This window comes from Mauremys reevesii, linkage group 5 (assembly GCF_016161935.1).
Source record: "Mauremys reevesii isolate NIE-2019 linkage group 5, ASM1616193v1, whole genome shotgun sequence".
NCBI lineage: Eukaryota > Metazoa > Chordata > Testudines > Geoemydidae > Mauremys > Mauremys reevesii.
In genome coordinates this window covers 82,069,543-82,095,859 of record NC_052627.1, presented here as the reverse complement: position 1 = coordinate 82,095,859, position 26,317 = coordinate 82,069,543, and the positions used below count along the sequence as shown (strand labels likewise).

The following is a 26,317-nucleotide window of genomic DNA, read 5'->3' as shown; positions in this document are numbered from 1 at the left end:
CTGAACAGTTCGGTCCCCACAGAAACACAGTGAGAAGAAACTGAGAGTTTCCAAAAGCTTAGGTTTAGTTCACCTAAGTCTCAGAGTCTTTGATCACCAAATCTATAGAGTCTGTTAAGTCTAAATCAACATCTTCCCTCCACTTGTTTGTAGCAATCTTCATTTGGAATCCATGCAGATTCTTCCTCTGCTGAAATCACTGCTAGCCAGTCAGCTAACTGATTAACCACTCAGTTAAATCACAAGTGTATAGATTTAAAATCTGCAAAATGCTTCAGAGTTAGGGGAAGCAGCCTGTTTCCTGCTCCTGGTCTCAGCTTTTCCCAACCCACACAGGACACATGACCCCTTGTAAAGCAGCAACCACACCCAATTCCAGAAGCTTCTGGATGTGGAGTGCTTAATCTGCCTAGCAACAATGACCCAGACACAACTCACTCCTATCTTCCCTCAATGGGTCTCTTAAAGAGATATTTCCCTATTAGGCACATGGGTTACATTAACACTGGCCATCTCTGAAAAGGTATAGCTATGAGTAGTCATAGCCATTTTTTGGGGAGGGAAAGGTATCAGTTTTATATTCAACTGGAGTGAAAGAATCAAATTATAATTCTCTACTATAATTTTACCAAACAGTGAGCATGCCACATTTGTAGGCCCAATGTATTTGTCTATCTGTAGACAGCTTTTAGTCTGATGATTGTTATTTGTTTATGATGCTCACAATGGGTTTAGATGCCAGACACTCAAGAGGTCCCTGACCTGAGGAGCTTACAATCTAAGAACAGTCGAACAAATAGACAGAAGTTAGGAAAGGGGAACAACAAACAATCCTTTTAATACAAGTTAATTCACTATCAGCAGCAAATCAGAAATGGATCTTAAAGATATTCAGAGAAGTGGCCATGCATAACTGAGAGGAGCTACTGTGAGTGCTGTATTAGGGGGGCTGTGTTGTGTGCTGTTGAGGCAAATACCCGAGTGTCTGTCTGCTGTGACCATTTGTTTGACTGGTGCTAGTTGCAGAGACTTTGTTTGTTTGTTTGTTTGTTTGTTTGAAAAGTATGAATTGGGAGTGCTTTTTTCCAGGTGGGTCTTGAGGGGTTGATTGGAGGGAAGACTTTTGAGCCAGGGCAACTGCTTTGAGCCAGCAGCCTTATAAAAAAAGCAGCCAGTTGTGAATGGAGTGAAGGTGAACTGAGGACAGGCAAACAGAGGGAGTTTGCCTGGGAGTTCACCTGGGAGGAGTTCCCACAGAGATTTTTGCCTTTCTGGCTCCTGTGAGCAGTAAATACAACATCTGAAGAGGCTCTTAGAAGGAAGACAATATGGATAGTGAGCAATCAGCTGTTGTGACCTGCAAAGGATGTGCTATGTTTGTCTTTCTCCCAGAGGATAGAAGCAACTTCGTCTGTATGAAGTGCAATCTGGTCTCCATATTGGAAGAGGTTAAAGGACTAGAGATCCAAGTATCAACTCTACATTACATCAGATAAAATGAAGATTTTCTGGATAGAAGTCAGTGTTTGCTACTGCAAGCACAGCATGCTGAAGAATCATAGAGGGCACTGAAGAACGGGAAAGAAAATTGGTAGCATGTGACCTCCAGAAGAAGAAAGAGGAGAACCCATGTACCCCCATGCAGAGAGAGGTAAGAAACCATTGTCAGGCTCTCTGCACAGGTACTACAGCAGAGAATGGTTTGGAAGAGTTATCTGACGGAAGGGATCGGAAGGAGATCCCATTGACCGGAAGGCATGAGATGCATTGTCCTGGGAGTGGAGGTTCCACGACCACCACTCCCAAGAGGAGGATATAGGTGGTGGTGGTCTGGGACTTCCTCCTAAGGGGACGAGTCATCCATCTGCTGTCCTGACTGAGAGACTCGAGAAGTGTGCTGCTTGCCTGCAGTTAGAATTCAGGATGACACAGAGTGTCTGCCGAGACTGATTGAGCCCTTGAACTGCTACCCCTTCTTACTTCTCCATGTGGGCACCAATGATACTGCCAAGAATGACCTTGAGCAGGTCACTGCAGACTACACGGCTCTGTGAAGAAGGATAAAGGAGGTTGAGATGCAAGTCATGTTCTCCTCCATCCTCCCTGTTGAAGGAAAAGGCCCAGGTAGGGACCATTGAATTGTGCAGGTAAATGCATGGTTGCACAGGTGATGTTGGAGAGAGGCTCTGGATTCTTCAACCATGGGATTTTCTTCCAGGAAGAAGGATTGCTAGGAAGAAATAGGATTCACCTAACGAAGAGAGGGAAGAGCATCTTCACAGGCAGACTTGCTAACCTAGTGAGGAGGGCTTTAAATTAAGTTCTCCAGGAATGGTGATCTAAACCCTGAGGTAAATGGGGAAGTGGGATACCAGGAGGAAACTCAAGGAGGAGGATGCAACAGGGGAGGCCTCCTGATTCATACTGAGAAAGTAGGGCAATCGGCTAGTTATCTTTGGTGCCTGTATACGAGCACAAGAAGCTCGTAAACAGGAAGAATTGGAAGTCCTGACATAGTGAAGGAACTATGATGTGATTGGAATAACAGAGGCTTGGTGGGGTAGCTCACGTGACTGGAGCACTGTCATGGATGGGTATAAACTGTTCAGGAAGGACAGGCGGGATAGAAAAGGTGGAGGAGTTGCACTGTATGTAAGAGAGCAGTATGATTGCTCACAGCTCTAGTATGAAACTGGAGAAAAGCATGTTGAGAGTCTTTGGGTTAAGTTTAGAGGTGAAAGAAACAAGGGTGATGTCGTGGTGAGCATCTGCAATAGAACACCAGACCAAGAGGATGAGGTAGATGAGGCTTTCTTTGGACAACTAATGAAAGTTTCCAGATCACAGGCCCTGGTTCTCATGGGAGACTTCAGTCACCCTGACATCTGCTAGGAGAATAATACAGCAATGAACAGACAATCCAGGAAGTTTTTGAAGAGTGTTGGGGACACTTTTGAAGCACCTGGAGGAATCAACTAGGGGCCATGCTCCTCTTGACCTGCTGCTCACAAACAGGCAAGAATTGGTAGGGGAAGTAGAAGTGGGTGGCAACCTGGGCAGCAGTGACCATGAGATGGTCAATTTCAGGATCCTGAAAAAAGGAAGAAAGGAGAGCAGCAGAATACGGACCCTGGACTTCAGAAAAGCAGACTTTGACTCCCTCAGGGAACTAAGGCAGGATCACCTGGGAGGGAAATAAAAGGCAGAAAGGAGTCCAGGACAGCTGGCTGTATTTTAAAGAAGCATTATTAAGGGTGCAAGAACAAACCATCCCAATGTGCAGAAAGAATAGCAAATATGGCAGGTGACCATAAGCTTGGCTTAACAGAGAAATCTTCAGTGAGCTTAAACACAAAAAGGAAGATTACAAGAAGTGGAAACTTGGACAGATGACTAGGGGGGAGAATAAAGATATTGTTTGAGCATGTAGGGGTGTAATCAGGAAGGCCAAAGCACAATTGGAGTTGCAGCTAGCAAGGGATGTCGAGGGTAACAAGAAGAGTTTCTGCAGGTATGTTAGCAAAAAGAAAACGGTCAGGGAAAGTGTGGGACCCTTACTGAATGGGGGAGGCAACCTACTGACAGATGATGTGGAAAAAACTGAAGTTCTCAATGCTTTTTTTTGCCTCGGTCTTCATAGATAAGATCAGTTTCCAGACTGGGCAGCACAGTATGGGGAGGAGGTGGGCAGCCCTCAGTGGTGAAAGAACAGGGTAAGTACTATTTAGAAAAGCTGGACATGCACAAGTCCATAGGGCCGGCTGCAATGCATCCAAGGGTGATGAGGGAGTTGGCTGATGTGATTGCAGAGACGTTGGCTGTTATATTTGAAAATTCATGGTGATTGGGGGAGGTCCCAGACAATTGGAAAAAGGCAAATATAGTGCTTATCTTCTAAAAAGGGAAGAAGAAGAATCCAGGGAACTACAGCCTGTCAGCCTCACCTCAGTTCCCAGAAAGATCATGGAGCAGGTCCTCAAGGAATCCATTTTGAAGCACTGGAGGAAAAGAAGGTGATCAGGGACAGTCAACATGGATTCACCAAAGGCAAGTCATCCCTGATCAATCTGATTGCCTTCTATGATGAGATAACTGGCTCTGTGGATATGGGGAAAGCAGTGGATGTGATATATCTTGACTTCAGCAAAGCTTTTGATACGGTCTCCCACGGTATTCTTGACAGCAAGAAATATGGATTGGAAGAATGGACTATAAGGTGGATAGAAAGCTGGCTAGACTGTCGGGTTCAACGGGTAGTGATTAACGGCTCAATGTCTAGTTGGCAGCCGGTATCAAGCGGAGTGCCCCAGGGGTCAGTTCTGGGGCCAGTTTTGTTCAACAAAGCTTTTGATACAGTCTCCCACAGTATTCTTGCCGGCAAGTTAAAGAAATATGGATTGGATGAGTGGACTATAAGGTGGATAGAAAGCTGGCTAGATTGTCAGGCTAAATGTCTAGTTGGCAGCCAGTGGAGTGCCCCAGGGGTCAGTCCTGGGGATTGTTTTGTTCAACACCTTCATTAATGATCTAGATGATGGGATGGATTGCACCCTCAACAAGTTTGCAGATGATACTAAGCTGGGGGGAGAAGTAGATATGCTGGAGGGTAGGGATAGGGTCCAGAGTGACCTAGACAAATTGGAGGATTGGGCCAAAAGAAATCTGAGGAGCTTCAACAAGGACAAGTGCAAAGTCCTGCACTTAGGACAGAAGAATGCCATTCACCACTACAGGGTGGGGACCAACTGGCTAAGCAGCAGTTCAGCAGAAAAGGACCTGAGGATTACAGTGGATGAGAAGCTGGATATGAGTCAACAGTGTGCCCTTGTTGCCAAGAAGGCTAATGGCATATTGGGATGCATTAGTAGGAACATTGACAGCAGATCAAGGGAAGTGATTATTCCCCTCTATTCGGCACTGGTAAGGCCACATCTGGAGTATTGTATCCAGTTTTAGACCCCCCACTACAGAAAGGATGTGGAGAGAGTCCAGCAGAGGGCAACAAAAATGATTAGGGGGCTGGAGCACATGACTTATGATGAGAGGCTGAGGGAACTAGGCTTATTTAGTCTGCAGAAGAGAAGAGTGAGCGGAGATTTGATAGCAGACTTCAACTACCTGAAGGGGGGTTCCAAAGAGGGTGGAGCTAGGCTGTTCTCAGTGGTGGCAGATGACAGAACAAGGAGCAATGGTTTCAAGTTGCAGTGGGGGAGGTCTAAGTTGGATATTAGGAAAAACTATTTCACTAGGAGGGTGGTGAAACACTGGAATGGGTTACCTAGGGAGGAAGGAATCTCCATCCTTAGAGATTTTTAAGGCCCAGCTTGACAAAGCCCTGGTGGGGATGATTTAGTTGGGGTTCGTCCTGCTTTAAGTAGGGGATTGGACTAGATGACCTCCTGAGGTCTCTTCCAACCCTAATCTTCTTTGATACTTCTATGATTCTATTATAGGCAACTGCAGAGAAGAGAGCATGAAGGTGATTGTCTGAGAAACTGGCAAATGTACAGATGAGAGTGAGAACACTGGCATACCAGAGGGGGCCACAGGTGTCACAAAGCTCAGCAAGAGAGGATTAGTATTATGAGGTACAGAATAATGTACAGTTTGGTAGGTGGAAAGAGGTTGAGTTTGATATGATTGCAAATGAGGAGCCAGTAGAAGTTAAGGAGGAGAGGGACAAAATTAAATTGATAGAAAAGGAAAGATGTCTGCATTTTGTATGTACTGGTGGCGTGGGAGGCATAGTGGTTTTTTACATATGTACTCCCATTTGTTTGTAATATGTTTTAGGGTATGTTAACTTAGTTCACCAACCAAGTTTCTATAAATCTGGCCAATTTGTGAAAGAGTTTTTTGTTTCTTTGTTTTTTATTTGGCTAATGAAGAGTTCAATAGGATACATTTCTCTCTTCATTATGTACCAGATTTTGTATTGTGCAATTATCTAATTTGTAAATATTGTGTTATACTTAATGCCATTTCTCCTTATTCATTCATTGTATTTCAAATACTCTTTCCCTCACCCTCTCATATTTCAGTCCAACTGCCTTGTATAATATTCCAACTTTCTCAATCTTTCTTAAAGCTAGGAACAGTAGGAATTGTGGTTATTTTAAAGATGTGTAATTCCATTTTTCATGCAGTGGAATCCGTATTCTAAGGTATGTGTCATCGAATGGCTTTTGTGGTGATGCTTATAAAAGGGAGGGTATGCACAAAGAATGGAGTCTGCTCACTTGCTAACAATTTTGTATTTGGTCTTCTTCCAATTTGCTTGGTTAAATATTTTAGTTGGGTGATAGCCAAATATTGGGCAAGGCTTAGTTTGGGAATTAGCAGGATTTTGTATTGTATCCTTGGCCTGGAACCAAGGATGGAAAACAAGATATGTAGTTATTAACTCTGTGAAAAAGTTAATATATTAAAAAGTCAAAGGTAATAACATTATATTGGAGTAAAAATAAAGACCACTGTTTCCAAAGTATGATCCAAGCTGACCGAGGATGCTTCAGTTAGACATGCAAAGACAGAGCTCCATAGGCAAAAAGAGTTCTGCATATTATCATATTACGTGCAAAAGTTTAGATCTCTAAAAGTATGTCCCCCTCCTGAAGTATGAGTAGTACTTTTATCTTAACCACCTGCAAGTGTCATAGCTTAGGGCAACTGCATCTGTAGTTCCCCTCAGTGATCCAGCAAGGGCACCCACTCTCAAACTTTTGGTTCTCCAGGCTGTCACCTCTCTCTGGTGGAGACACACATCTCTCTCTCCCTTCTAACTAGGTATCTCCAGACTACACAATTCCCCGCCTTCACTTTATTATTCCCAGACAAGTTGCCCAAGGACACCTGCTTACTTTTTCTTCAGAGACTGTTAACAGATCTAAGGCTACAGTTATAAGGTACCAGGCAGCACTTCCTATGCGAGCCTATTTTATTCTTAAGGTAAAAAGCACTACAGAGAAAACATATTAAAACAATTAAAAACCTACACACATGCTAATAAGTTTTATCAGAGTTAACCTCAATCCTAACATGGATTCAGGTGAAACAATCTTTCAAACCACCATCCAAGGGGATTCCTTGTGGTTACAAGTTCATCACAGCTTCAGCTCAGAATAAGCACACTGATAACATGTTTAGTTCATCTTCACATCAGGCACCAACTTTCCAAAGTGCCAAGGGGTGCTCGACCACCGGCTCCGCACCAGGTCCTGCCCCCACTCCACCTCTTCTCCCATGGCTATACCCCTGCTCCACCCCCTTCCAGAGTCAGTCTCCTAGAGAAGGTTTCTAGATACAGGCAATTCCATATTAACACATACACAATTGTATTTTTATATAATGGATGCCAAAGATGTTAAACTTTATTAAATAGAGTTTAACTCAGTTCAATAAAGTTCATCCAGGCTACTGCAGGATGTCAGTCTGTCACAGGACGTTTCTTCCATTAGCCTGAGCATTTTAATTTATAATGACAAGTTTATCACTGATGACTTCATATGAGTTTTTGATTTCTTGTTACCTGAGCTCTTAAATTCCACACGTCTTCTTTTTTTCCCATTAAATCAGCAAGTTTCTGGGCACATATCATCATGGCCTCTTTTGTATGCAATAGATTTTATGACCAAATGGTGCTCCTGAATTCTCTAGTGTAAAAGATAATTTGGGGATGGACTCTCTGTACTAAGAAATAAATAATGGTTTGATATCTGCAAAGAAAGTTTGTTTAGCTTTGTTTCCCCCACCTTAGTCTGATTATTTTTGTTCTTCCTAATTATGACTGTCAAGTTTTTAATTGCCAGGGTAAATAGGAGAGGGCACAGGACAACCTTACTTCATGCCTCTCTGTAGTTTAAACACATCTGAATTAAGAGTTTTCACTCTGACCTATACCTTTGGGAACGATTAGAGTGTTTTAATCTGAGTGATATATTTAAGCGGACATCACGCATTATTCAATACTTTAATTGATTCAGTCAAGTGCATATCTGGCATCTAGGGAAAGTAACATTTTCTTCTGTCCATTTTTGAATTTTTCATTATGTTAAACAATTGCTCCTCAGACTCTAGGCTCTGAGTCTGTTAGCTATGAGGCCTGTTTGATCTGTGTTAATGAGCTTTTCCAACAGTTCTAATCATTTCACTATTATTTTTGTTAATAGTATAAGGTCAATATTTAATGAGAACTTGATCTATACTAACTACACAGTGTGGGATCTTTTCTTTTGGAATGACTGAGATAATGGCAATTTGCCAGGAACTGGAGAGCTTGTGCATTAGTATTTCTTCAAGGAATTCCTTCACAACTGTGGATAGATTTTTCTCCTCCAAACCCTTTGTAGGATTTCCCCTTACAAACAACCAGGCTCAAAGCCAAGTTGGTTGTAATGTTTTCATTAAATTGTCATAGTCTTGCCGGGGAATGGAGCAGCAGGGTTTGTTGATTGGTAGTGTATTTAAATTGAGGTAGGCTCTGTAGATTATTTAGGAAAGCTTTGATAATGTTACATTCATCATATTGAATTGCTTCTAAGTAAAGATATAACTTGACTAAAGAAAAAAGCTTTTGCTCTTCTCTAAACTGTATTTGTATTTAGATAGGACCTGCAATTAAGTTTATTTTTAAATGTTTTGGAGGGATGTGGCATTGGGAATGTATTTGCTAATCATCTGTAATTTTCTTCCTCAGAATGAAGTTGAAATAACTAATCTCTGCAATAGCACTTACTAGATAGCACTTTCACCTTGTCCCTCCACTCCATTTTTGTTGGTTCACTGGGGATTTTCAAAAGCTGTTGAGAAAGAAGTGAGTTGGGTGAATTCACTCAGTCCCTCATGGATGTTTGTTTGGTCACATTATAAAATAACCACACAAATTAACACAATAGCATTCTCTTTATGCCAAGACTTGGATAGTTCAGGATTAAATATACTGGCAAAACCGTGTTAGTTTCCTCCTACATTATGTTTGGCTGTAGAAAGTGATATAAATTTCTCACTTTCATGAGCTTTGAATTCAAACAAAAGTTCTAAACCAGGAAAAAAGTCATGAACAAATTAGCTCAACAATAAAAATCTGAAAAGCCTGTTTATTGGGCTAGCGGCTTTTGACTTGTTACTATTCATATCTTCAGTGACAAAAGAATCCTTCTGAGTTTTCTTCGTTATTTTTTCCTCCTCTTCCTCCCTTGTCCTTGAGGGCATTACTTAAAACATATTAATAGTCTATCACTCAAAGTATGTTTACTTTTATGGCTATGAGTCTTCTTTCCATCTGTCAAATAGATAAATCTTTAGACCGGTGACAACAGTTCCAACAACACTTCAAACACACTCAGAGCAAGAACTTGTGGGTAGACCTATAAGGTCCCCCACAGCAAGTATGTACATAGTGACAGCTTAAATTTGCTATCTTTAATAGAGCAAAAAGAACAGGAGTACTTGTGGCACCTTAGAGACTAACAAATTTATTTGAGCATAAGCTTTTGTGGGCTAAAACCCACTTCATCAGATGCATGCAGTACAAAATACAGTAGGAAGATATATATACACAGAGAACATGAAAAAATGGGTGTTGCCATACCAACTATAATGAGAGTAATCAGCTAAGGTGGGCTATTATCAGCAGGAGAAAAAAAATTGTAGTGATAATCAGGATGGCCCATTTCCAACAGTTGACAAGAAGATGTGAGTAACAGTAGGGGGGAAAAAACAAACATGGGGAAATAGTTTTTACTTTGTGTGATGACCCATCCACTCTCAGTCTTTATTCAAGCGTAATTTAATGGTGTCCAGTTTGCAAATTAATTCCAGTTCTGCAGTTTCTCATTGGAAAGCTCATCACAGAGGTGCAAGGATGACAGCTTCCTCTAGCCCTCTACCTCACTTTGCCACCTTTATCTGACAAAAAATGTTCAAATTTTACCATTACTTCAATAGGAACAGAATTAAGCCATTTTGAGACATCTCTGAAAATCCCACCCAAAGGGCCCAACCCCCCCTCAACAGATATTTTCAACATGCCCTGAGCACAACAAAGCTGGCATGTCTGATGATTTCCGAGGCTACCCATGGTTGGGACGCACTTCTCTAGCACCTACCCTGAGCATGAGGGAGCCTTAGCTCTGCCTGCCAGGGGTCAGCTGCCCAACTTCACTTGACATGAGCAACACAAGCACTCTCTTTAGGCTTCACTGTTCCTCAATCAGGCTAGTGATAGGCACATACCAACCCCTGTCTTCCGAGCATCCCCCTTCAGTGTCCAGCCCCTTATACGCTGGACACTCACAGAATTGCAAGGCCTGCTGTTCCCAAAGGAACAGTATACTGCATCTGACTACTCATACCATAGGATATAGCACTGCTTAAAACACAACACTTAGATTTGTTTATAGAGGAAGCCAGTATAAACATTTTTTTAACAGAGAACAGAGTTTTAAATGCTAGTGAACAGAAATATTGGAAACAAGGGGTTACGTATAAAAGCCATAATAGACCGTCTGGAGCCTAAATGCAACTCACAAGATGCCCTGCTGTCTAATAAGGTACTGCTTACCCCGAAGTCCTTCTCACTGCATTTCTCAACCACGATGGCTGAGACCTTACTTTCATGGAGTCCCAGTCTGGTGACAGTTCACCTCCTCCTGAAAAAGGGGTGTCTGGGAATCATTCTGCACCCCTCCATTATAGCTCCTCAGACCTTTGATATGTGCCTGAAAACAACCCCACTGTTTACATCTTCCTGTTAATTTTCCTCCTGAAGTGTCTCAAGCTCTTCATTAGCATTTGACTCAGAATGCTAATACACTTCTATTATAAAACATACAGTGGTCAGCTAGGGAGGTAAGTGTCTCCCACCTCATGTCTGGAGAAGTCTGACTCAAGCCATATGATCTTTGAGGGTATGTCTACACTGCAAGTAGATACCCCTGGTTGGCCCATGACAGATGATATGGACTCGCAGGGCTCAGGCTAAGACACTGTTTAATTGTGATGTAGCCATTCAGGCTTGGGCTGCAACCCAAGCTCTGGGACCCTCCCACCTCACAGGGTCCTAAAGCCAAAGCTCCAGCCCAAGCACGACTGTCTACATGGCCATTGAATAGCCTCTTAGCCACGGGTTGCACGTATCATAGGCTGGGGGAAGCTACGCCTCCCCAAACAGCCCAGTGTGGCCCCACCCATGCTCTGCCCAGAAGCCCCCCCTCCTGCTTGTCCTTGGACCCTTGTCCCCAACCCAGGCAGGTTGGCTGCTGCTTTTCAGGGAAGCATGCTTGGCTGGCTGGGGCCACCAAGAGCTGAGAGGCCCCAGGGCACTGGGACCAGGCTGCCCAGTGCTCGGGGGGGCTGCTGGCACTGGGGCTGCCCACCATGTGTACGGGGGTGGGGGGAGGATGGGGTCGCTGAGTCAGCTGGCACAGGCCAGATGCTGTTTTTTAATGACAGTGTAGACATACCTTGAATGACCTTCCTTTAACTACAAGACCTTAAGAACACAAGTATATATATTGTAAATTATCTCCTTACACATTGTCCACATATACTTTTATCTTTAATAGAGCAAAAAGAACAGGAGTACTTGTGGCACCTTAGAGACTAACAAATTTATTTGAGCATAAGCTTTTGTGGGCTAAAACCCACTTCATCGGATGCATGCAGTACAAAATACAGTAGGAAGATATATATACACAGAGAACATGAAAAAATGGGTGTTGCCATACCAACTATAATGAGAGTAATCAGCTAAGGTGGGCTATTATCAGCAGGAGAAAAAAAATTGTAGTGATAATCAGGATGGCCCATTTCCAACAGTTGACAAGAAGATGTGAGTAACAGTAGGGGGGAAAAAACAAACATGGGGAAATAGTTTTTACTTTGTGTGATGACCCATCCACTCTCAGTCTTTATTCAAGCGTAATTTAATGGTGTCCAGTTTGCAAATTAATTCCAGTTCTGCAGTTTCTCATTGGAAAGCTCATCACAGAGGTGCAAGGATGACAGCTTCCTCTAGCCCTCTACCTCACTTTGCCACCTTTATCTGACAAAAAATGTTCAAATTTTACCATTACTTCAATAGGAACAGAATTAAGCCATTTTGAGACATCTCTGAAAATCCCACCCAAAGGGCCCAACCCCCCCTCAACAGATATTTTCAACATGCCCTGAGCACAACAAAGCTGGCATGTCTGATGATTTCCGAGGCTACCCATGGTTGGGACGCACTTCTCTAGCACCTACCCTGAGCATGAGGGAGCCTTAGCTCTGCCTGCCAGGGGTCAGCTGCCCAACTTCACTTGACATGAGCAACACAAGCACTCTCTTTAGGCTTCACTGTTCCTCAATCAGGCTAGTGATAGGCACATACCAACCCCTGTCTTCCGAGCATCCCCCTTCAGTGTCCAGCCCCTTATACGCTGGACACTCACAGAATTGCAAGGCCTGCTGTTCCCAAAGGAACAGTATACTGCATCTGACTACTCATACCATAGGATATAGCACTGCTTAAAACACAACACTTAGATTTGTTTATAGAGGAAGCCAGTATAAACGTTTTTTTAACAGAGAACAGAGTTTTAAATGCTAGTGAACAGAAATATTGGAAACAAGGGGTTACATATAAAAGCCATAATAGACCGTCTGGAGCCTAAATGCAACTCACAAGATGCCCTGCTGTCTAATAAGGTACTGCTTACCCCGAAGTCCTTCTCACTGCATTTCTCAACCACGATGGCTGAGACCTTACTTTCATGGAGTCCCAGTCTGGTGACAGTTCACCTCCTCCTGAAAAAGGGGTGTCTGGGAATCATTCTGCACCCCCCCATTATAGCTCCTCAGACCTTTGATATGTGCCTGAAAACAACCCCACTGTTAACATCTTCCTGTTAATTTTCCTCCTGAAGTGTCTCAAGCTCTTCATTAGCATTTGACTCAGAATGCTAATACACTTCTATTATAAAACATACAGTGGTCAGCTAGGGAGGTAAGTGTCTCCCACCTCATGTCTGGAGAAGTCTGACTCAAGCCATATGATCTTTGAGGGTATGTCTACACTGCAAGTAGATACCCCTGGTTGGCCCATGACAGATGATATGGACTCGCAGGGCTCAGGCTAAGACACTGTTTAATTGTGATGTAGCCATTCAGGCTTGGGCTGCAACCCAAGCTCTGGGACCCTCCCACCTCACAGGGTCCTAAAGCCAAAGCTCCAGCCCAAGCATGATTGTCTACATGGCCATTGAATAGCCTCTTAGCCACGGGTTGCACGTATCATAGGCTGGGGGAAGCTACGCCTCCCCAAACAGCCCAGTGTGGCCCCACCCATGCTCTGCCCAGAAGCCCCCCCTCCTGCTTGTCCTTGGACCCTTGTCCCCAACCCAGGCAGGTTGGCTGCTGCTTTTCAGGGAAGCATGCTTGGCTGGCTGGGGCCACCAAGAGCTGAGAGGCCCCAGGGCACTGGGACCAGGCTGCCCAGTGCTCGGGGGGGCTGCTGGCACTGGGGCTGCCCACCATGTGTACGGGGGTGGGGGGAGGATGGGGTCGCTGAGTCAGCTGGCACAGGCCAGATGCTGTTTTTTAATGACAGTGTAGACATACCTTGAATGACCTTCCTTTAACTACAAGACCTTAAGAACACAAGTATATATATTGTAAATTATCTCCTTACACATTGTCCACATATACTTTTGCAAAGATTATGATAAACAGTGTGACACAGGCTTCCAGCAGAAACCTCTCTGGTGAATTAGAATGTAGATATCAGACCCTGGGGGTCACTGTAACCTGTATGCCTCCTGTAAGCTCTGTCAGTTGGCATCTAGATGTCCTTGAGTCACACAAGGCCATCATCTTAATGCTGTTCTGTTCACTTCTTCTACCACGTATTGTGTTATAAGAGCCTGGGACTGCTCAAAGTGACATTGGCTTGTGGCAATAACAAAGTTCTGAAAACCTAACTTAGGATCTTTAGAGTGAAAGGGCTTCCTGAGCATTCCCTTTTAGAACATACACCCCTTATGTTGAATGATCCCTCACTGGGGTTTTGCTACCACAAGACTTAAGTGATATATTGCATAGAGGCTGCAGTACGAGGATCATCTGGCTTATAAGCATTCAGAATTCTTATTGAAGTTAATAGGACTTTTGCATGTGTAAAACCTGCAGGGTTGGACTCTCTGTTCTTTAAAATCCTCACTGTGCTCCATGTGAAATCCTTCTGTCATTGTGGCTCACTTGTCCATGGAAATCATTGCAGTAATATCAGCAAAGTGATTCAAATGCCAATATCCCTTTTCATCTCAAAAGGTCTCAGAGTGGTACTGTACAATTGATGTCTATTCATTCAGAAAACCCTATTGAGTGGTTGTCAAATGTAAAGTGCCTGGCCTATCATCTCTCATCAGTTTTGTAGAGTCATTAAGGCTTTGTATCATTCAAGGATTATTTGCTGAGGCTTACAGAAAGATGGGTTTGCAGCTGACATTTTTGTTCAGTGTTAGGGACTGTAAAAGAATAGCTGAAAAGGGATCAAAGGTTTTTGCATGCAATAATCACCATTTCCCTTCTCCTATTCTCATTTAAATTATGGGTGTATACAAAACTTATAATGTTATGTGAGCAAATACACTGCCAGTATATATTGATCATACTTTCAGAGTCTACCAAGTCAGGAGAGATAAAAGAGGTAAACAAACTACATTCTTGTTATGATATTTCCCTGGTGCTTCCACAGCATGTGTGGAATGATTAAAAAGTGAAAAGGGTACTAGTGGATACTAGTTGGTGAGATAGCAGTTAGTCTGCCTTTTGCTGAGAATCCCAAGGGAAAAGAGCCTTAATGAGCTGTTCAAATTTTTCTATTTATTTAAAAAATGAAATTGCTAGATTTTGGAGCATGTTGTCTGTCTTCCCTTCCCAATAACCCTCACAATGATGCAGTCATTGGTAGCTTCTATCATAAATGTCCTTGGTGAAGCATGGAGTTGAGCTGTTCAAGCAAGAGCTTGCAATGGATGGGTTTGTCCTCTGGTTTTGCCTCTCCACTTTTCTTGGGTGCGGCCCTGGAATGCAAAAATTGGAGTGTGGGGCCAGGGCTTCCAGTCACACAGCATCCCCATGCCTGCATGGGCAAGAATTCCTTTGCAGCTCCCACCTCTTCTGCCCTCTAATAGGTGGTTGGATGATATGGGGGGTTCTGATTGGCTGAATGTGCCCCTTTCCTCATGGAGAAGAGAATTCTTTTGCTCACTTGCCCTGACTGCCATTCAACAATAGAGAATATTTTTTAATCCATCCACTACCACCACCACCGTTGTATACTTTGCTTTTTACATAAACATAATATAAAAGACCCACATAGGCACAATGGAGGTGTAATAATGTTGTTTACTGAATATACAGAACATGCAAGGCCTAGAGACATATGTACACACTACTTCTCTGGTTGGGTTCTGGCAGCTTCTAAACCACAGAAGAGAGAAAGCCACTACCTTATTTCTACACAGTACAATCATCACCATTCCTTTGTTGTTGCTATTTTGAGTGTTGCTAGTCTTCCAGGGCTGCTAAAGGTCTTGACCAATCACTCTTCATGGTTAAGAAATCAATTCTTAGGTGGAGAAAATGCCAAATGTTGTGTAGGCTTTTTGACTTCCTCTGAGGAACCAGAAATTCTGGTTCTTATAGGATTTATGTTTTTGTCAAAGATTGCTGGCCTAACACCACCACGTTTATCAGTTTTCTGAACAGCTGTTCAGTTTGATGTTCATATCCATATAATACACTATTCATGAATATTTGCATGAAAACATTTTTAGTAGAGCAAATGTTTGGAGAATTTCTGTTTTTTGCATAAATATCCTTATTTGCATGAACACAAACAAACATGATTACTATTGATTTTTTTCCTTTTTCCTCGTTTGTTAATTTTTATTGCTCTGTATACTAAATTTCAGCTTAGGAAAGAGAAGCAATATCATGTAATTTAGTTGATCATTCACAAATAATGAAAAATGAATTATCAAAGTGAACCATCACATCGAACCATTCAGATAGTGAAAATTGTTCATACTATGCAGCAATACGTTGACATGAGTCAATAGAAAAAGCAACACATGGTCCTTAATGAGAAAAAATGTAAAGTTCTTAATTTAAAATTTTGTGACTATCACAAAAATAGGGCTAAAGGTATGAAGCATGAGAAATTCTAAAATCCCTAATGCAGCATTGGAAAAAGCAGCTATTTTGTGGTTCCTAACCCAGCCATTACTTTTAAATGTTCAATCCATGAAATAAGTTGCTGGACAACTTTTTTGTTTTAAAATTACTGAGCTGAAGACTGTGCTCCATAATTCTCAATTTTGTAATCACCAAGAGAAAAATATTTCAGTGGTTTAACATGACAGGTAGATGAATGGTACAAGGAATTTCATTAAATCTTCCTTAATTCATTGACAAAAAAAGCACATTAGGAATCATTGTTCCTGCTCTCAGATTTTCTTGTGCATAAATAAATGAGCCCTAGACTCCACTAAGAGAAGCTGGGACAGAGTATTTGATTTTGAGCCTAACTTCTTATCCCAGTAGACAAGCATGGTTAAGAGAACAAAGAAGGTGTGAAATTCACAGTTAATGTAGTACTTAATACTCTACTGAGATTTGATCCACATATTAGGAACTGATTCAAAAATTGTTTTATATCTTGCCTACATTGATATATTAGTTATTTATATTATACACTTCATTTTAATTATGATTCACAAGACGAGGTAGCTAATATGCCATTTTCTAAGCCTTTAATCAAACACTGAAATAACAGAACACAAGAAAAGTACAGCACAAGAAATTTACATTTACTAAATGGCTGCTGTTTGAATTTCAACCATACTGAAATTAATCAAATGCGAGAAGAAAGTAAATAGAGAAAGCAAGTATAAAAGAGCTTCATAAAACCACTTATTAGGGTGGTTAGAATAGCCAACATATTAGTAATGGCAATTAGCCCTTTTCACCATTAGATCAGAGTCAAATTCTGCTTAGATGATAAAGACAAAATGTTGTTATCATTTCATGGCTATGTGGTAGTGTATTAAAATTAGTCAGTGGTCTTGGCCTATTTTCTAGTAGTCCGATGTCCAACATTGTAAAAAGCACCATCAGAACTGGCGAATCTTTCTGAATTTTCAGCAGAGGACCAAAGAGTGATCAGATCAGAGTTGAGGCACAATGACCCTGATCCAGCAAAGAGCTTAACTTTAAGCATAGGCAGTCTATCCCAGAATAGTCAATCCTACTCTCATGCTTAAAGCTGTGCATATGCTTGAATGTTTTGCAGGAATGAAGACAATGTGAGAGAGCTTGAATTGCTGCACTGCTTCCTCTGTGGATAAAATGGAGAACTTTGATTTCCAGGTATCTCAGTTTGGTACTTTACACACACACAACCAATTTTTTGTCACACAAGAAAAGTACAGCGCAAGAAATTTACATTTACTAATTGCCTGCAGCATTACTCTAAGAGGTACATTTTCAGTGTAGTATCTGGAGTGTAGGTGGATGGAGATCCTTCAGAGCTGGTTGAATACTGAAAAACACAAAATTAATTTCTGATTCTGAGCCCCAAGTAAGCTTCAGAAATTAATTTTCAACAATTATTTTCTTAGTATTCATGTAGTCAATTTATTCACTGCTCACAGGTATTTGGGTATTCATGAAAGGTACACAATCCCAAAATGGTCACAAAAGTTGGATATGAAATGATTGTTTAGCCAAAACATTTATTATTTGATATTTGTTTTTCATTACTCTCCTGTTTTAAAAGTTTCAGCCATAGAAAACAAACAATGCTATGTGACTTAGGTGGCCAAACACAAATATGCAATATTGGATGTGAACCATTAGTAAATACCCATAGTCTGAATATTATACATCCAAACTGTTCAGTAAACACTTAAAAATAATTAATGCATTCAAAGAAATCAGGATTTGTTTGTGAACAATTCATGAACAAAGACAAGCTTCCTATTCCATTAGTGCTGACTGGAATGATGTTACTAAATGCCAATAAATCAGAGCAAACATAATATCCTTCTTTGGTCTTTTCTTTCCTACCCATCTATCTTCCAGCAAATATTGATCAATTTATGATTTTGCATGAGAAATTCACTATTTTGCAAAGAATAGCTTTAACGTAAAAGTGGGTGAAAACTGGTCATTTTGGCAGAGTTTTTCTTTAAAATTTGGGTTAGTTTGAATCCAAAAGAAAACGAGACGGGAAAGCAAACTCAAGCAGATCAAAACCAAAGAAAAATGTTTTCATGTATCTTTGAAGAGCAGGACAGCTGAGTAGTTTGTTTTCAGTGAAAAAAAATGAGTTTCCTATGGGCATGCAATGGTAATGTATGTTTTCGGGCTGCTTCTGAACACTAGGCAAGACATTGTTGCAAAAAAACATTAAAGTTACTTTAAAAAAAAAACTCTGAAAATCATAATCATTCCACAGCCTCCCATGTCTTTCTTTTCTTTATATTGTGCCCAAAGCCACAGTAATAAATTCAGAGTACTTGTAAGAAACGTGGGTACAACATAAGACAACATTAACATTCTCTCATGGTTTACATTATTTTCATAAGTATTTCTGAGCTCCCATAAGAACAATACACTCATCCCAGGACACACACACATTTTAATGTTTTGTTTTGGCATGAAGAATATTGCAATCTGTTTACCATGAATCAAAAATCTGTACTATTTGAGGCACGTATGCCAAGTTATTGGACACAATAATTGGATCTGGGCTTATCTTTTGGAGTTTGCTGCAATGTAATACTCTCAATTGTAAGGTAATCAATACAGAACAAAATGACTATATAATCACAGTATCTTGTGTGATATACAGCACATCCAAGCTACTGCTGCTGCTCCTACAACCACCATTCTCACTGCTCTCAGACAACCTTTCCTAAAGACTGCCTAGTGCCTATTAAAGCTCTGGAATGCAGGGTTGCTTTCTTATAGATTTTTTTTCCCAGCATGCTTTTCTTGGGGGTAAGGGAGAAGATGGGCAGGGGTGTCCTTGGCAGAGTCAAGCAGCTGCTGCCTTAAAATATTTATTTTTCAATTTCCTACTGCTTGCTGTGTCTCTTGGCTATTAAATATGCTTAATTCCTATTAAGACTTTACCCCAGATTTCCCTTTCTCACTCCTAAGGTAATGGCACAGTCTCACACCTTATATTTATACAGACTTTTCATCCCAAGGACTCTCTGAGCTTTATGGACCAGATTGTGTGAACATCCTTGGGATAAGGAATAAGAAGAGACACACAGTGGGATCCACAAAAGGACTTAGGTGTTGCAATGCTGAACATCATGACACCCAACTTTTAGGTGCCTAGAAAAACAAAGGAAAAATACTGAGACCCATCAAGCTAAGTTAGGCACCTAGGCTACTTATGCAATGGATGAGGAGAGATAAGTGCCTCAGTATACAATCCACTACAGCCAGCACCATAGGCAGAGAGCCACCTAAGCTAGTGACTAGGAGATGCTGATAAGAGACATGTGCTAAACCCCTCCCTTCTCTCCAAGAGAGGTGCCTAAGTCTGCAGGGAGGCACCAAACTCTGCTTAATGATCCATGAATGGGGACCCAGTGTCTAGAGTTAGGCAGCTTAGATGACTAAATCGTTTCTTGAGGGAATGTGTTAGGTGCTGCCTTGCTACACACAAAATGGCAGGATGAGGGGATACCCACCTTTTATGCCAGTGGTTAGAGCAATCATCAGGGATGTCAGAGACCCAGATTCAGGATTAGAGACCCTGCCAGAGGAGGAGAAGGGAGATTCTTGTTCAAATCCTTTCTTCCTCTCTGGCGGGGAAATTGAACCTGAGTCTCCTGATGGAGAGTGCTCTAACCACTGAACTATGGGATAGGCGGACATGACCACCACCTCTCCATCCTTCTCTTGTGGGATTTGTAACTAGGACCCAGTATGGTAACACCTACTGGATCAGGCCCCACACATGATTTAAGCAGCCAAATGATTGTCTTACCCTGGTTCATGAATCCTTGGGGGTTAGGTGGGAGATAGGTGTCATGAGGCTGCAGTGCACATTCCCAGAGGTAGAAACATAGGCACCTAGGGAAGTGTTACCCTGAAAGTCTCAAGCCCTGTGTCAGTTTAGGCACCTACAGGGTTTGGCTGGAGTTTTGTGGATCACAGTGGAGTCAAAACTGGAACTTAGATCCCTAACACAGGCTCTTAAGCACCTAAGCCTGGGGTTTGGGCACATAAATGCTTTCATGGATCCCACCTATAGTACCTCCCCAAGATCTTTTGTGTACAGGAAAGGTGCTCTTAATAAAATCAACCATTAGGATGGTTCAGCCTGTTCCTTTCTCCCCCATCCCCACAGAATGCCTATCTGGATGGATCAATGCTGAGTGGAAATGATGATTTAGCCCCATATCACTCCTGTGCAGTTTGCAGTGGTTTGCACTTATAAGGACTGTGATGGGGGTGTCCAGCCCATACAAAGCCTGAAGGGAAAATTAGGCTAATTAACCTTCAGCTGCACCTGAAGGAAATCCAGGCATTCTAGGGCCTAATTGCTGATGAAGTCCAGCTAGGCAGGATCTCTAAAGAGGAAGCTGGTAGACTGAAAGGAAGAGATCTGACTTCATGCTCCTGGCTACAAGAGGGAAAGACAGGAATCAGTCCATGGAAGGAGCAGAAAGGGTGGCAGAGTAAGAGCTCAGAGCTGCTGGGTTGAGGGCTCCTGGACTGAAACCAATGTAGATGGTGGATGTGCAAGTGGGCATGGGTTCCTCTGCAAGTCACTGCTGGAGTGACACACTAGGGATAGCCTGTTTGGGGATGTCTGGAAGCAGTCTGGAAGCAGACTTTGATGATACCCCAGAAGGGGGAAGAACTTCAATGTGACTTAGCTTGAGGGCTAAGCCATGAAGCAGAAAGACTGCAGCTCCTGGTGCATATGAAGCCATGGAGTAAGTGAGGCAAATGCTGGGCTGAGTAACTGCAGGAAGGGGTGTCAGACCAGGTGAGCTACAAGGAGTTGCTGCTGAGTGGTTAGTAGAGCAGCTGCTGTCACAAGGCTACACGGGAAGCAGTCCCTAAATTCCCCCCAAAGCACTGTTACTATGAGTGTGTTCTCTTCCTCTGAGTGAAAAGTAAGGTGGAGGGAAGGCTCCTTGAGCTCTCTCATACCTATATACTTGTTTAGATTCAGATACAAGTTACTTTAACTGCTCCTGAACTATATGGAGGTCATGGGTAAACAGCTACTGTGTTCCTGCCCACAACAAAATTGCAGAGCAGCATACCCTTACTCTTTACAGTCAGCATGGGAACAGTTAATAACCACTAATGATTGGCATTTCAATCTTGCACTTCTAGATATACAGCTGTACATCATATACTTTTTCTGTTTACTTAAAAATAATCTATATACAGACATTCTATATACATACAAGCTTGTATAATGGGTAATCATACCTCACCAATCTATGAGATTTCTTGGGAGGGGGGGTCAACAAAGAAGTGGACAAGGGTGATCCACTGAATATAGTTTATTGGGACTTCCAGAAAGGTTTTTGACAAGGTCCTGCACCAAATGCTCTTAAGCAAAGTAAGCTGTCATGGGATAAGAGGGAAGGTCCTCTCATGGATTGGTAACTGATTAAAAGATAGGAAACAAAGGCTAGGAATAAATGGTCAGTTTTCACAGCATAGAGAGGTAAATAGACCCCAGGATCTGTACTGGGACCAGTGCTTTTCAATAATCAAATTATTTGAAAAAGGGATAAGGTGTGAGGTGGCAATGTTGGAGACAATACAAAATTACTCAAAATAGTTAAGGCAAACCTAACTGCGAAGAGTTAGAGTGATGTCCCAAAACTGGGTGACTGGGCAACAAAATGGCAGATGAAATTCAGTGTTGTTAAATGCAAAGTAATGCACATTAGGGAAAATGATGGGGTCTAGATTAACTTTTATCACTCAAGAAAAAGACCTTGAAGTCATTGTGACTAGTTCTGTGAAAACACGTGCTCAATGTGCTGCAGCTGTCAAAAAAGCTAGCAATGTTGGAAACCATTAGGAAAGGGCTAGATATTAAAACAAAAAAAATCATAATGCTGCTAGCTAAATCCAAAGTATCCCCACACCATGAATACTGAATGCAATTCTAGTCACCCCATCTCAAAAAAGATATTCAAATTGGGGGGAAAAGCACAGAGAAGATCAATAAAAATGATTAGGGGCATGGAACAGCTTCCACATGAGGAAAGATTAAAAAGACTAGGAGAGTTCAACACAGAAAAGAGATACCTAAGTGGGGGATATGATAAAGGTCTATAAAATCATGACTGATATGGAGAAAGTGAATAAGGAAGTATTATTTACCCCTTCACATAACACAAGAATCCGGGGTCACTCAATGAAATTAATAGGCAGCATGTATAAAGCATACATAAGGAAGTACTTCTTCACACAATGTACAGTCAACCTGTGGAACTCAGTCCGGGGGATGTTGTGAAGGCCAAAAGTATAACTGGATTGAAAAAATAATTAGATACGTTTATGGAGAATAGGTCCATCAACAGCAACTAGCTAAGATAGTCAGGAAAGCAACTCATGTTCTGGTTGTCCCTAAACCTCTGACTGCCAAAAGCTGGGACAGGACACCACGGGATGGATCATTTGATAAATTGTCCTCTTCTGTTCATTCCTTCTGAAGCATCTGGCACTGGCACTCACAAGACAGGATCCTGTGGTATTTAGACCATTGGTCTGATCCAGTGTGGACATTCTTATGTTCTAATTATATTTCTTAAAACAATTTGCAATTTATATTTAGTCTCATATCTGTACATTCAGCTCAGAGGTCAGGCTGAGGAAATTTAACACACTTTTATAATGAACATTTCACAGATTGATCATTTACTGAACATATGTTTATGGTAAAGATTTTTAGCGGGAGTGGGGAGGAAGGAGAAGGGGTAGAATGTACTAACCATAAGAACTCTATCTCAGAAAACCTTCTCAACAATGTAGGAGAAACCATTTGTTTAATGTTTCAAAAGAGGAAATAGAGAATAATGTCTTGACATTTTCTGTTTCTTTTATTTTTTAACTATATGCACATTTGTATTTGATTGAAATAAAAATCAGTCTTACAAAAATTTCTTGAACTTTTCTCAAAACTCTGACACCAACAATTACAAAGCTGTCATGCTTGAAAACACTATATCTATGAACATCAAATGCATACACTAGATGTAAAAAAAATGCATTTAATCTAAAAATGGAAGCTGGGATTTTCAACAACAAAAGTAATTGAAAATCCTAGTCTGCAGATGATATTGAAAAAGGGAAACACAGTACAGACAGGCAAATCTAACCATTTTGGTGAGCTATTTTGACACATTTGAGTGCTGGGGGTTCATCAATTTATGCTGTTCACTATCTGAGAGATAAAGACCAAGAAAATGAGAGCACCTTGTTTAGATTCAGAAACATTAGATTTCAATAAAATTAAATACATTCAGACAAAATGCACTCATTTTTAGTGTAATTTCTCAGCTGTTCGGCAGTAACACTACATGGTTCTATTTAGAAAGGGACATGAAGAATACATTTTACAGCTGAAACTACTAGGCAATTATTTGTAAGCAGAATGTAATTACTTCAATGGGAATTTGACCAAGGCATCAATATCAACACCACAATTCTTTTTAAAATGTGATATTGTACCTATATATTTTTTATTTATAAAAAAAATGCCTGTTCTGGGCTCTAGCTGCATGAACAGTATGAAAATAAGTATAACTCCTCACCCATACCACCTACCAGTAGCTTCCAATCTCCTTAACTCATAATCCAAAATACTCTGAAGGTAAATAGCCTCAAACTTTGTTGGAAAAAATTCTAGAGTCCATGTGATCACTTAACATACTGTACAGGCAGCGTCTTCAAGTACATCAGCTGATCTCAACAGTGGTATCACCACACACAGTGGTGTCAGTAATGATTCCCCTTTGCCCTGCAGCCTATGTAATCATTCACACCTGGGCAAAGTGGCTGCCCAATCAGAAAGGTAATGTGTTGCACAAACTCACTCCATTTGCACAGGTGTAAAACAGTAGGCAGAATCCAAACTACTTAAGGCTTCCTAAGTCAAAAGCAGCCTCTTGATATGCACCTGGAAATTATTTAGACCATGGATTGTCAGGTCTTAGTTTTGTTTCACTCAAATTTATAGCCCCTTCCACAGCAGACTGCTCTTAATGCTGTGCTGAGGTACTGGTTCAGTAGCAATTAGGAGGGGAGCATGTTACCTATCAAGTTACTAGCCTCACATCAGTCTTCAATACAGATGTGTTGCTTCTTTTGTAATAAGAAATTTTATATTTGTTATACAATATGAAAGCAATCCTCCTTTAATGGACATCAGTGAAGTTTCTGGGAGCTGCTTAGGCTTAGCCAAGGTGGTGCAGAAAAGCTCCCAAACAGAACGTTAACAATTCTTATTAATAAAACACATTCACAGCATTTATTGAGGGAAGGGGAAGCCTTAACCAGTGATCCAAGAGCAGAGCAGTGACTAAGGTGAAACAATATAGCCCAGCTTGTCTTTATTCTTGTCCCCATATGCCCATACATTGAGTACTGACTCCAGACAAATGGGTATAATACTACTTCTCTATCTGACAGAGTTTCTGTGAGGATAAAGCTTATGATGTGCTTAGACACTATATATATGAGGGCCATATAAGTACCTTAAATAGCTAGAAACAGGAGTGCTTTTCAAGAGGATAGGAAGGATTTTCTAGCAGCTTGGGCACTGGGGTGAGACTTGAGACACTGTGATCTTGTGAAAGTTGCTAATTTACCCTGTGCCTTAATTCCCCATCTGTAAAATGGGGGGTCTTCTGAGGAAAAAAATGCATTAATGATTCTGAGGCACTCAGATACTATGAAGAGGAGGGACACATAAGGACCTAGAGAGAGAGAGAGGAATCCTTAGAACGTGCAGTACAGTGCAACATAGAAAACAAGAATGTATAGTTTTAGTCTTGTTATTATATCCCCTAATCCTCTGGTCTTGCACTTGCTTCTCCTCCAGATGAGTACGACAGCCTGGAGGGAGCCCCCATGGTTTCATCCACAGAAGGGGAACACTCGCTAAATCACATGTGCAATGGAGCTGTGCCAGTTCCACTGCAAGAGGGCCCTCTGGACCTCTGGAGAAAGTGGGCAGTATTTGTCCCCTATAGAATACTGAGAAGTCAGAGGCTGGGAAAGGCAGCCAGAGTTCCAAATCAGAAGGTGGATGAAAAAAACCCAACTGTGTTCATGCTAATTCTTCTGGTTTTTATGTTAAAAGGTTAAATTCACAGTGTCCCTCCCTGGAGCGCCAGTTTTTAGTATAATATTTAATAACATTATTTAAAATGTGCATGTGCTGAGCATTATTTGATAATAAAAATGACATTACCAAAGACAGTCAATGAAGTATAAAGAATAAATAAGGGTACGGCTCAGTAGGGGTTTGTGTCTGCCTTGCGAGCAGCAGATAAAATATCCTTTTCTTGCAAGTGTTCACATCCCTCCCATTCTTCAAGCCCTTCAGCTATAAAAAGCCATGGTCTGATTTAATAGCTTTTCTTGCTACCAAAAATAAGTGTTCAAGTCTTTAATATGTGGCTTGGAACTGCTATTTTGTTTCTGTCATTTAGTCATGTCAATTTCTTCACATCCCAACAACAAAGCCCAACCAGGCCATCACATGCCAAGTTTTCTTTCACAAAAAGAAAATAATATACTTCTATTCTCTGCTGCAAAAGACAGGGGGGAAAGTACAACCCTTAAATGCATCAAGTCGGAGAAATACAGGGCAGGCCTTCCAGGAAACGTGTGCTTGCAGTCACTGCAAATAATGTGTATGTTTGCTAGTGCTCCAAGTCTGGCCCATTTCCCTAATTTAAAAGAAAGTATCTAAAACTGTTATAGCATTCATGGCAAAGAATCTTTGCTTTTGCGGTGCCAGTATTATATTGGGTTGTGTTTTGTTTTTTTGTTTTTTTTAATACTGTCATTATTTCCTTACCAGCTTCCTGCTCAAGGTAATGACTATAGTATTCACCTCTTCTGCTAGAAAAGTGGGACAGCGTTTCTCTTTGGAGTGGGTGCCAATACTAGTTGATGAACCTGTTGGCAGGGACTGAGTGTTCTACAGAATATCTGCTTGATGTTCAGAGACTCTGTCCATTTATAAAATGAATGGACCAGAAGT

General features: G+C 41.4%; 1 long non-coding RNA gene across 1 annotated transcript; it reads left to right on the top strand.

Moving 5' to 3' along the window:
• Positions 1-795: 795 nt before the first annotated feature.
• LOC120406962 lies at positions 796-25,419 on the top strand. The gene is made up of 4 exons (XR_005599704.1): positions 796-928; positions 5,454-5,588; positions 17,336-17,412; positions 25,148-25,419. It is a non-coding gene; the product is annotated as an uncharacterized LOC120406962 (long non-coding RNA).
• Positions 25,420-26,317: the final 898 nt, after the last annotated feature.